We start from the raw sequence: 13473 nt of genomic DNA, 5'->3' as shown, positions 1-13473 counted from the left end.
CTTCAGTAATTATTTAATTTATTTCTTTTTATATTCATACTAGAAAAAAAGCAATATCTGACTAATATTTCATATTATCTGTTCCATTGATATCGTACAGATAAAAATATTGGTAACAGCATTGTTTGTTTCTGTGGGTATGTTCTTGGTTAGCAGTTCTTGTCATTACCGCTTGATTATAGTACACCTGAACTATCCAGTGCTGGCTCTGCACTTAGGATGTATCATGATTTAATAGTTCGTTAGTTTTTATTTTCATGTGCTATGAAACAAGTGTGTGTTTCACTTTACATGTTTGAACCTTAGGGGTGACACAGCACTTTGTATTGCTAGAAAAACTTTTTAATTGTGGACCCTTTGCTGTCAACTATTTTAATGTTTGATATTGGCAGACCTTAAAGAGATCATAGTTTTGTTTTATGTATGGTAATGTTCAAAGTCTTTGGCCCCTCCACATATCTTTATATTTTGCTGGGCAAATTTGGTTACCAGGAACAGTAATTTCTTGACAAATGTGCAATCATACAGGTGTGGTGAAAAGTCTAGATTCACTCCTTATGGGTATGAGTGTTATGGGAATTTGGGTTTTTAATGATTTAGCTGAACTGTTTTTTTTTTTTTTTTACCTGAATGGTATGATTGTACAGTATTGTATCTTTAATGACTTTAAAAAGCAAGAATTGGGTGCACACGTTTTTAATTTATTGAGGAGAACAAACAGCTATATGGCAGCTGTGTCACTGACAACTGACAATCTAAATGTTCTTGCTTAACAATGACTGTAAAAAAATCAACACTGATCAGAAACTTTTATTCCTCATTTATGCAAACAGATTGAAAATTGGAATTATTTCAAATATACAGTTATGTTGTTTAAAAATGTTCAGTATAAATGAGTTTTTAGCTTCAGCCTAAACTGAAAATGTATACACAATCTGAAGACAAATAAAACAAAGCTCAAAATCAAGATCTTTTTTTTAAATTTTTTGTTTTTTATTATTTGTTGGTAATAATTTCATGTGGTCTTTAGTGAACAGTTCCACAAGTTCTTGTTACTCTTCTGGGCTTTTAAATAAAGCGAGTAATCTTCTTTGTAACGCCAAGTAAACTTTAGCGTACACATGAAAACATCCTAGAGAAGATATTTGGTCTTCTCAATGGGGCCTTACTTTTGAAAATTCTGACAATCATTTTGTCAAGTCTTGGATTTCCATTATTCATAAACCCCAGGACATTGTCAGCACCTCTCCACTTTTCCCGGAGTTCATTGTATACTGTCACAGTGAGATCTTCCATGTTCTCCAAGGAGATTTCAAGATTTTGGGACACAATTTTAGCCCAGATCTTTTCGGTAAGCCTCTGTATAACTTCTTCAGCTGGACGCCATTTCTTCAACCCCTTTATGTTGCTCATTGCGTGCATAACCAGATCTCTGGCAAGGCGTTCCACAAGTTCTCTGTACTCGTCTCGGTTTTTAGATAAAGTGAGTATTCTTTTGGGTAATGCCAGCAGATGTCTGGTGAATGTTGGGACAGTAATATCATCCTCAAGCTCTTCCTTCAGACTTGAAATCAAATCTTTTTCCTTGCACTTATGCGCTCTACAAAGATTGGTGAAAATGGCTTTCGCCATACTGGGCAGCCTCTTTGGACATAGATCCAAATGTTTTCCCTCAATTTCAGGCCAGATTTTCTCAAGCAGACGATAACAGTTGGGAATCCTTGTGGAGTCTTTGTGTTTAGGGGAGACTTTGTTTAAGGCCCGTGAAACTACCAACTGAGTAAGTGCATAAACAAACATTTTTTCTGCAGACACATCATCAGATGCCAGACTGATGACAGAAGAAGAATCAACTTCTGACTCATGTACAGCTGGAATCACAGGCTTTTCCACGGGACAAGCTTCTATTTTGTCCCAGTGTTTTGTATCAGCTGTGGGCTTTTTCTCCATACAGCTTTTCTTTGGTTCTGCTGTGGCTTGGGATTGTGTGTCCACATGCTGAAGACTTGCACTGGCCTCTGTCTCCAGTTCCGGAGTTTCGGTTTTCTTATCATCACCACAGTTGTCTACAGATATTTCTGTAACCATGTCTTCCTTTGCTGGTGTTACCCCTGTTTTCTCATGGGAATCAGCGTCCACTGACTCAAGACACTCCTCTGTCTGTGTGGACACCGGAGCTCCCTTCTCCATGGTTGTCTCTGTTGCATCCACTAACATGGAGCAAAGTGATGTTGTGGCAGGTATGTCTGCTCCGGTGTCCACATGCTGAAGACTTGCACTGGCCCCTGTCTCCAGTTCCGGAGTTTCGGTTTTCTTATCATCACCACAGTTGTCTACAGATATTTCTGTAACCATGTCTTCCTTTGCTGGTGTTACCCCTGTTTTCTCATGGGAATCAGCGTCCACTGACTCAAGACACTCCTCTGTCTGTGTGGACACCGGAGCTCCCTTCTCCATGGTTGTCTCTGTTGCATCCACTAACATGGAGCAAAGTGATGTTGTGGCAGGTATGTCTGCTCTTTGTGAACTAAATGTGTTTAAATGTTGCTCGCTGTTCTGATGCATGAATGCGCTCTGAACTAAATCGCAGGTGTTTATGGAGTTCTGGAGTTCTATTTATAGGGTCGTGTCCTGTAGGCCCCGCCCACTGCCCTTTGATAATTGCCAAGCCCCGCCCACATCGAATGACTGTTGCCTAGCAATCGCTAGATGATAGTAGCACGGATGGGCACAGCCACTGTGACGTCATCCAGTGTTCTTGATCAAAGAGAAGTAAGTGTTGGCTTTCTTGCCGCGCAGCAATTGATAACAAAGAACCTTGAAATGTGTTTTTAGCTAAACTTTGACACAGCTGCAGGACATATATATATACAAAGCGGGTGATCGTGGCTCAAGAGTTGGGAGTTCGCCTTGTAATCGGAAGGTTGCCAGTTCGAGCCCCGGCTTGGACAGTCTCGGTCGTTGTGTCCTTGGGCAAGATACTTCACCCGTTGCCTACTGGTGGTGGTCAGAGGGCCTGGTGGCGCCAGTGTCCGGCAGCCTCGCCTCTGTCAGTGCGCCCCAGGGTGGCTGTGGCTACAATGTAGCTTGCCATCACCAGTGTGTGAATGGGTGGATGACTGGATATGTAAAGCGCTTTGGGGTCCTTAGGGACTAGTAAAGCGCTATATAAATACAGGCCATTTACCATATACATATAGTAGCTTCTCATTAATATTAAGTAGCTTCTCATTGTTATTAATGTCCTGCAATAAATAGATAAATACAAAAAGGGTTTTAAAAAGTGTGTAAGAGCCAAAGTGAATGTTTCTGTTTTGTTTATTTATTGTGGTGGCACAGGTGTTTAGATTTTCCTGCACCTCAGGTGATCGCGTGTTATTTACGTGACACAGGCGTTCTCATCAGGGAGGAGGTGGCTCGGGTGTTCACCCACTATTTTCACAACAGTGATGTGTATATATGTGTGTTGTGGGTGCACAAGTATGCATATATGTCTGTAAATTGTATATCTTTTGACGTATTACTGGGGTTAAATAAATAAAAATTACATGCATTATGTAATGTAATTGTAATGAATTTCTGAGTGAAGAAAAAGTGTTGACTATTAATTACTAAATAGTGGAAAGGGGGTGGGATTAAATAAGCTTCTGCTTCTTCCTCGTCCTTTTGAACATGTAAGTTACTTATAAATATTGTTGCTTTGTTTTCCTTTTGTTTGTTTGTCTCTTTTTTCCCCTGTTGTTTTTATTTAAACATGTTTAAAATAAAGATTCAATACAAATACAAATGCTCACAAATGATGTAAGTTAATACATGCGCTATTTGTTTTGATTGAAAGCAAACGTTTATTGTTTAAGTTTTAAATAAATACGTGAAACACAAGTGGGACTTAGTATGGCTTATTGGAGACGCGTCACAGTACAGAAACAAACTCAGCCGGCAGCGGCTTTATTTGTGGATAGAAGTCGCAACAATGGGTTAAGATATTTTCAAGATTTAAATTTAATTGCAGGTCGGCGTCCATGCGTCTGTGATGTCTGAGCGGGCGATGCTTGGACCGACGCGGGACAGCAGCTCCTCAAACTGGGCGAGGGACAGACGGTGGTACCGCTGAAAGTGGCCGTCAGCCAGACGCATCTCCTGGAGCAAGTGGTGAAACTCACCAAACTGCTCACACTCGTGGAGGACCTGATGGACCCAGGTACGGTCAGGATGTCCTTTACGCCGCTGCTCTGCTCTCCACAGTAAATAGAGAAGGGAGACTCTCTCTTCAAACGCTAGATCGACAGCTGCCATCTTGCAAACATACCGTCTGGCACTACTTCCTCCCACATTTCTGGTTCACGTACGTGAAAATTGCATATTTTAACACTAGGAGTCCCAGGCTTCTACCTTTCTACCTTTAAAACCCGGAGAGCAGCCAAATGGCTGGTAGGCTTTTAGCTAAGCTTTAGCTTCAGCCAAGTGGAAGCTAAATTGGCTAGTCATTCATATGTAAATTAGGTTGTTACCTGGGAATTCTGGAGGGAGGGGAGTGGGGGTGTGTGATTGAGGGGGTGGGGGAGCTGCAAAAAGCTGTGAACTTCCTTTTGTGTTTCATCTTGATGCATTCTCAATCATCCAGGGAAATAAATCTCCAAAAGTCACCAACTGAGTGTTTCAGTTTGCCATCTTAGGGAGAAATCAACACACCTTATATATATATGTGTATATATATATATATGTGTATATATATATATATATATATATATATATATATATATATATATATATATGTATGTGTGTGTGTATATATATATATATATATATATATATATATATATATATATATATATATATATATATATATATATATATATTAAGTAGCTTCTCATTATTATTAATGTCCTGCAGCTGTGTCAAAGTTTAGCTAAAAACACATTTCAAGGTTCTTTGTTATCAATTGCTGAGCAGCAAGAAAGCCAACACTTACTTCTCTTTGATCAAGAACACTGGATGACGTCACAGTGGCTGTGCCCATCCGTGCTACTATCATCTAGCGATTGCTAGGCAACAGTCATTCGATGTGGGCGGGGCTTGGCAATTATCAAAGGGCAGTGGGCGGGGCCTACAGGACACGACCCTATAAATAAAACTCCAGAACTCCATAAACACCTGCGATTTAGTTCAGAGCGCATTCATGCATCAGAACAGCGAGCAACATTTAAACACATTTAGTTCACAAAGAGCAGACATACCTGCCACAACATCACTTTGCTCCATGTTAGTGGATGCAACAGAGACAACCATGGAGAAGGGAGCTCCGGTGTCCACACAGACAGAGGAGTGTCTTGAGTCAGTGGACGCTGATTCCCATGAGAAAACAGGGGTAACACCAGCAAAGAAAGACATGGTTACAGAAATATCTGTAGACAACTGTGGTGATGATAAGAAAACCGAAACTCCGGAACTGGAGACAGGGGCCAGTGCAAGTCTTCAGCATGTGGACACCGGAGCAGACATACCTGCCACAACATCACTTTGCTCCATGTTAGTGGATGCAACAGAGACAACCATGGAGAAGGGAGCTCCGGTGTCCACACTGACAGAGGAGTGTCTTGAGTCAGTGGACGCTGATTCCCATGAGAAAACAGGGGTAACACCAGCAAAGGAAGACATGGTTACAGAAATATCTGTAGACAACTGTGGTGATGATAAGAAAACCGAAACTCCGGAACTGGAGACAGAGGCCAGTGCAAGTCTTCAGCATGTGGACACACAATCCCAAGCCACAGCAGAACCAAAGAAAAGCTGTATGGAGAAAAAGCCCACAGCTGATACAAAACACTGGGACAAAATAGAAGCTTGTCCCGTGGAAAAGCCTGTGATTCCAGCTGTACATGAGTCAGAAGTTGATTCTTCTTCTGTCATCAGTCTGGCATCTGATGATGTGTCTGCAGAAAAAATGTTTGTTTATGCACTTACTCAGTTGGTAGTTTCACGGGCCTTAGAGAAAGTCTCCTCTAAACACAAAGACTCCACAAGGATTCCCAACTGTTATCGTCTGCTTGAGAAAATCTGGCCTGAAATTGAGGGAAAACATTTGGATCTATGTCCAAAGAGGCTGCCCAGTATGGCGAAAGCCATTTTCACCAATCTTTGTAAAGTGCATAAGTGCAAGGAAAAAGATTTGATTTCAAGTCTGAAGGAAGAGCTTGAGGATGATATTACTGTCCCAACATTCACCAGACATCTGCTGGCATTACCCAAAAGAATACTCACTTTATCTAAAAACCGAGACGAGTACAGAGAACTTGTGGAACGCCTTGCCAGAGATCTGGTTATGCACGCAATGAGCAATACAAATGAAGCAGGGAAATTGCCTCTAGGGGCTGATGAAGCCATTAAACAGAGGCTTGCCCAAAAAGTCTGGGCTAAAATTGTGTCCAAAAAGCTCAAAATCTCCTTGGAGGACATTGAAGAGGTCAGCGTGGCAGTATACAATGAACTCCAGGATAAGTGGAAATATCCAAACACTGTCATGCAGTTAATGAAAATTGGCCACCGAAATGTTGACAAAGAGATTGTCAAAAGTTTCATAAGAAATGCACCATTTAAGAGACCAAATATCTTCTCTAGGATGTTTTCATGTGTACGCTAAAGTTTACCTGACACATGGTGGCGTTACAAAGAAGATTACTCGCTTTATTTAAAAGCCCAGAAGAGTAACAAGAACTTGTGGAACTGTTCACTAAAGACCACATGAAATTATTACCAACAAATAATAAAAAACAAAAAATTAAAAAAAAGATCTTGATTTTGAGCTTTGTTTTATTTGTCTTCAGATTGTGTATACATTTTCAGTTTAGGCTGAAGCTAAAAACTCATTTATAGTGAACAGTTTTAAACAACATAACTGTATATTTGAAATAATTCCAATTTTCAATCTGTTTGCATAAATGAGGAATAAAAGTTTCTGATCAATGTTGATTTTTTTACAGTCATTGTTAAGCAAGAACATTTAAATTGTCAGTTGTCAGTGACACAGCTGCCATATAGCTGTTTGTTCTCCTCAGTAAATTAAAAACGTGTGCACCCAATTCTTACTTTTTAAAGTCATTAAAGATACAATACTGTACAATCATACCATTCAGGTAAAAAAAACAAAAAACAGTTCAGCTAAATCATTAAAAACCCAAATTCCCATAACACTCATACCCATAAGGAGTGAATCTAAACTTTTCACCACACCTGTATGATTGCACATTTGTCAAGAAATTACTGTTCCTGGTAACCAAATTTGCCCAGCAAAATATAAAGATATGTGTCAGGATGAGGGAAACGCCTGCAGCAGCCGCTGTTTTGGGCCCATCCTTTAAGGAACTGCTATCTTTTCCTGTCTACAGTTTTATTTTGTGAGACGGTTTATAATTGTTGTGCCCAAGTAGTCGGGCTTTCGTGATCCCCTGCCCGTGCGTTTTGATGGTTGTTTACAGCGATGTTTGACTTGTTTCAGTCGCCACAGAACTATTCTACATTCCTTTTTGGAGTGCGCTGGGATCAAATATCACAACAACTACATTTGGCTCAGGCAGCAGTTCACCTGTGGGGGTGCAAATTACTAGGATTGTATACTTTTTTCTGTTTAATACTTTTTTGTGTATTTTGTTTGACTGTGTGTGGTGTTAAGTGCCCTTGTAGGTTTTTGTGACTTTTAATGTTTTTTTTTATTTGTTTGTTTGTTTGTTTTGGTTTTTAATAGTAGCCCGGATAGATTTGAAAGGCGTTTTCGTGTGTGAAAACGCTCCGCGTCCACAGTAGCGTTTTCAGTCATTTTCACAGAGTTGTGCGTCCACATTGAAACAGCCGAAAACGCTGACGTTCCAGTACTGCTCATATGTGAAACCCAAGATGATTTGACCTGCCTCATTTCTGTCTGCCGCTTATTTACTTTCCGGCTTTTTGAAACGTCGCAGCAAAATGTTGAGGAAAAGCACCAAGTTTTTTAAATGGAATAACAATGAGGTACAGTTGTTGCTGCAAGTAACACAAAAGTACAAAGTTGCAAAAGCGAGTGAAAGTTAAAGAATTTGAAGAAAAGCTATTTGGAGCATGTACAGACTGATATTAATCTTTAATAGGCTGTCAAAATTGAGAGCAAACAAAACCACTGCTGTATAATGCCCTCCGCTATCTTAGGCTACGTTCACACCGCAGGTCTTAATGCTCAATTCCGATTTTTTGATCAAATCCAATTTTTTTTGTCTGCTTGTTCACACTACAAATAAAATGCGACAGCAAACGTGCTCTAGTGTGAACGCTCGATGCGGCCCGCATGCGCAAAAGAAGATGTCATACACAACGCGCTCTGTTTAGACCCAAAGCAAACAATATTGTTTGACTGATGGCCCTTAATAGAAAGACTTCAGACTTTACGTTTCCCAAATTTTGCTTTAAGTTATTTTGTTATTTACATAATAATGTAGATAACCTAATAATTATCCTTATTGCTGTTTTAGAGAGGAGCGGTGCTTCAAAGGATAGTTGCAGATTTCTGTCAGAATCTGCAGATTATGCAGTACAAATAAAATGTTCACGTTGTCTTTCCAACAGTTTCACTAACATCTACACGGGATGGCCAGGAAGCGTTCGCGATGTCTTCTCGGGCGCTTCCCCGGCGCTGATAATTGGCGTCTGTCTTGTGTCAGTGACGTAAAAGACGGATTTAATGCGACATGACCGTTCAAACAGCAGTCGCTTTCTAAAACATCAGATATGTATCGGATTCAGTACCACATACGAAAGTGACCCAAATCGGATTTGAAAATATCGGATTTGTGCCGTTCACACTGTCATACCATGATCGGATATGGGTGGCATGGGGTCAAAAAAAATCGGATTTGATGCGCTTTGCCTGCAGTGTGAACGTAGCCTTAGTTTAATTGATCACATGACTGCATCATGCGTCATCGTTTTAGAAAGTCTCCATTTTCGCTGTCCACACTGCCACGGAAAGCACCCTTTTGAAATGTATGTGTTTTCAAAACGCTGTGTTTTCCATCTGTGAAAACGCCATCTCAGTGTGGATGGGAGGCCAAAACGGAGAGAAAAGGATGCGTTTTCAAACGAAAAGCCTTAGGCTTTGTCCACACATCCACATGTACCCGGGTATTTTTGAAAACCCATATTTTTGCACCTTTAGTCCACACGTAAATGGCGTTTTTGGTCACTGAAAACTGAGATTTTTGAAACCACCTGCCAGGGTGGAGATTTTCGAAAACTCCGTTCCTCCAGACAAGCGCAGCGTCAAATGTGTGTGCCTTTTTTGACGTCACACTGTGCGCTATGTTATTGTTTCGGTGAAATGGGATGCCAATGTTCACATTTTGGACAGAGAGGACAGATGGTTTGAAAGAGGAGTGAAAGAAGCCATTTACGTTCACTGTGAGCGAACGTCTTTGAACAGAGGGGGGTTTACGACACCAACTGTCTGCCATCTATAATCCAGTTTTGAGTTCCCTCCCCCAGACGCCTTAACGCCCACTCACTTCCTGGGCATGATAAGGTGGTGCCAGGTTTCACAATGAGCTCACCTGAAACCCTGGCTGATTGGGACCCACACCCATTTTCACACCATGATTAGAGGATCATCGGGGGGTCCTTTTGTCCCTCTTTGGGGGGATACTCCCACTGGGTTTAAATCTGGGACTTTCCGCCATTTGACCTTAGAACTGAAGAAGCTTCTAGGATGAGAGGTGAAATGTCTTCAAGCAGCTTAAAGAAGTCCAGACGCTTTTCTTTGCAAGCTCCTTTGACTACGATGACCTGGATGACTGAGAACCTTCACAGACAAATATGGCATATACATATTTTTTATACAAGTCCCACAATCATATACATCATCTGCATCAATGTGGAAATCTTTTTAACCCTTTGGGTTATTTTTTGGTTCTGGGATCCTCATGTTAGGACTAGAGATGGCACAATACCACTTTTTTATGTCCGATACTGATATTATAAATTTGGATATCGGCAGATACCGATATGAATCCAATATAGTGTGTTTTATAATCAATACAACTGTTTTTTTTAATATCTTGCTGCATTTTGTATGGGTCCAAACTCAAGTTTAAAAAAAACACTAATGCTATTTTGTTATACCTGTATGCAAAAAATACACTGCACCGAAAATATTTCATAGTTCAGCAAAACTGATGAATCTAATAAACTTAAACCTACTCCATCCTCCCTATTCTGGTATTTAAAAGAGTAAGCAACCTAACTAATAGGGTTGCAAACTCCCAGCAAAAAATAAATATAAAAGGGAACCACCCCCCACCTCATGATGCTTAATCGACGTAATCAACTTTAATTTGATGCAGTGTGAAAAAAATGCACAGAAATCAATTATTTTTCTACAATATTTAAATATATTCAACATCTTTCTTCAACAGAATTGCAGAATGCACAGGTGGTACCTTCCCAAAGGAAAAAGTACTATAGCTTACAAGGGTATATTAGACTTAATAGTTACTATATACAGTAATGGTCTTCTATACTTTTTACATCAAATTAAAATTTTGGGTGTAAGATTCAGATAATTATTTATTAAAAGCCAGACATTTTAAAAGAGAATAAGAAAGAAAAGTATATATTTGTGCCCCCCTTTTCCCTGTTCATGCCCTATCGGCCCCCCTGGCTAAACTTTGCTAGATCCGCCCCTGCACAGTTACCAGCCGTCAGCTACATAGAAAAAGATCCTGGTGTAGAAAGTAATATTAAATAAATTCTAACAACAGATTATCTTTTTTTTTTTTTTTTTTTTTTTTATGTTATTACCACCACAAGTCTGAAGTGGCAGTCCTGTTTCTTCTATGCTTTTTTTTTTTTTTTAAATGACATCAGAAACAGCAGTATGCGACATTACGTGATGGCAGAGCTTCAGTTCATCCTTTGTCAAAAACAAAACAAAACAACAGATTATCAAGCTTAAACATGCTGCTGTTGTTCAGCCGCTTGTTTCCTCTTTCTGGCACGAACAAACAAGAGAGACGGACTCGCGACAGAAAAGCCGATCAGCTGATCATTAATCAGTTTCATGATTTAAGTAGCAGCAGGAGAGGGAGGGGGAGAGAAGAGGCAGTCGCTCCATATATCGGTTGATAAGCTTAACGCTGGAATGCTTTACAAACATTCAGAGATGAACTTACACACTTGCTTTACTTCTCTCTGGGATCACTTTCTTGGAGATGAAATGCCGGTTTGGTGGCGAGGCTCCAAATGCTCAACCAGACCGTGACAGGTCCGGCACGCCACAGCCGCTCTATCACTTGATGCATAATGCTCCGACGTGCTACGGTTATGAGCCGAGTTACGCCAGGTCGCAAGTTTTGTGAGGTGCTTTTTTGATATTTAATGGATCGGATTACATTTTTTATTTCTCTCCGATATTCGATCCAGTAATTTAGGTCAGTATCGGACCGTCCATCTCTAGTTAGGACCTATGAAACACATCGTGCAGACTCTTGGATGTTAGAAGACAACTGATGCTGCTCATGAATAAGACTAAAGGTAGGAAGGTGTCCTTTATAACTAAACCTTAAGTTTTATATCATAGTTTATAATATAGCACGTGTATTTCAGTAATAGCTTCTTTATTTCAGTATAGTGGTGTGCGACTCTTACCAGTTTGTCCTTGAAAAATCCACACGAGTCCAGATTTCCGAGGACATGGCACGTGGAGTCTGATACTCCTATAAGTTATCCAGGTCATCCAATTCTTTTGTAATGGAAAAACAAACATTCATGTCTCCGGTAAGTTATCTCAGGGACAACTGTTTAATTCATAGCAGCTTCTGCAGTAACCATGGTAACCACGGACACTGAGCGGATGGTCCGATGCAGGTCAGACTTTGGGAAGTTATCCTTCAAGTTTCTGAAAAAAAGGCTCCTCAGCTGTGCGGCTGTTTGTCAGAATATGTTTTATATGAGCAGCGTGTGATGCTCACTTCACTGAATGAAGAGCAAACAGTTAGTTGCATTGTTACGAGAACATGCGCGTATTAATTTCATGATTTATTAAATGTATAAATGTTAATATAGCTACATGCAAAGAAATCAAACGGTGTCCATAAATTGTTTAATTTTTACATTTTTTGAGTTAATCTGAAATCATACAGTTAATCTGTATGATTTCAGATTAACTCAAATAGATTTTTACAATTTTGTTAGATTTCAGTTATACACTCAGACAGATTGCAGTCAGTGGAATTTAAAAGAGTTAAAATGATATTTTGTATCTGCAAAACAATACATTTATTTGATTTATTTTTAGTCTAGCACTGAAATTTAGAATTCAGCAATACACAGAGCTCAGCTTTATTTGGAAGGTTATTACATTTGCAGTGGATTTAAGAATTTGGGATCCCAGGTGGTTGATATTGTACAACAACAAAAACACGTGTAAATCACGCAAAAGGAAAGCAACACTGCCCTCTCCTGGTTAAATTAAAGTTATACACAATGACTATTTTTGGGTCAGAGAGAGAGAGGGCGCGATTGTGACGTGTACGCCACAACGTTTGATTTCTTTTTTTTTTATTATGTTTTTATTTTTGTTATATGCTATGTTTGTATTTCCAAGAAGTCTAGATCCCTAAATTCACTAAATTACATTTTCTGCCATCTGATTGGCTGATTACATATTTGTGTTAATAAGCAGTTGAACAGGTGTACCTATTAAACTGGCCAGAGAGTATAGGCCTTGAATTTGGTTATGAATCTTTCAGTCCATTTTTTTCTTTCTTTCTGCTATTCCTCTGCTGAGAGAAGCTGTAGAAGTGGAGGGTTTTATTATCATTCAAATGTCTCAGTGAATACAGAAGAAAAAAATGACCACGAAGCAAGAAAGCAAGAGACAAGGCTAATCAAAAAGGTATTGGGTGAAGCACGTGCTTATTATGCCAACCCTTTTAACAAAAGATAATTTAGCAAGCAGCTCATTTACATATACATATTTTTTTCTTAATAAATAAATAAATTTAGGTATGTATTGATATGTGCTGGCTGCACAATGATAACCTCCAATTATTAAATCAATAGTATTAATACCAACATTGGTATTGGTCAGTAATAGCGTGGTTAAATCAATTCTCAGTCAATTTTCTCTTTTACGTTCAGAAGACTGTTTCAGTTTCATCAAAGATGTGTCTGATATGTCTGTGAAAGCAGCTTAACCATAACTGCTTTGCTGTGTTTTGTTGTTGTGTCATCACGTGACTCAGCCATGCTGCACAAACACAGGGGAGGCTCAAAACACTGAATGTAATGGGAGAGAGAAAGCGGAGCATACTGTGGGTTTTTGCAGTGACCTGTGGGGGCTTTACAGAAAGGCAAGCAGAGCTGCTCCCCTCCCCCAGTGGCTATTATCAATATATATCATATATTCAGTACATTATGCATTCAGTACATAGATTTGCCTATGTAATTTATATA

This window comes from Aulonocara stuartgranti, assembly GCF_965226115.1.
Source record: "Aulonocara stuartgranti genome assembly, chromosome: 4".
Taxonomy (NCBI): domain Eukaryota; kingdom Metazoa; phylum Chordata; class Actinopteri; order Cichliformes; family Cichlidae; genus Aulonocara; species Aulonocara stuartgranti.
This window is presented reverse-complemented; position numbering follows the sequence as displayed.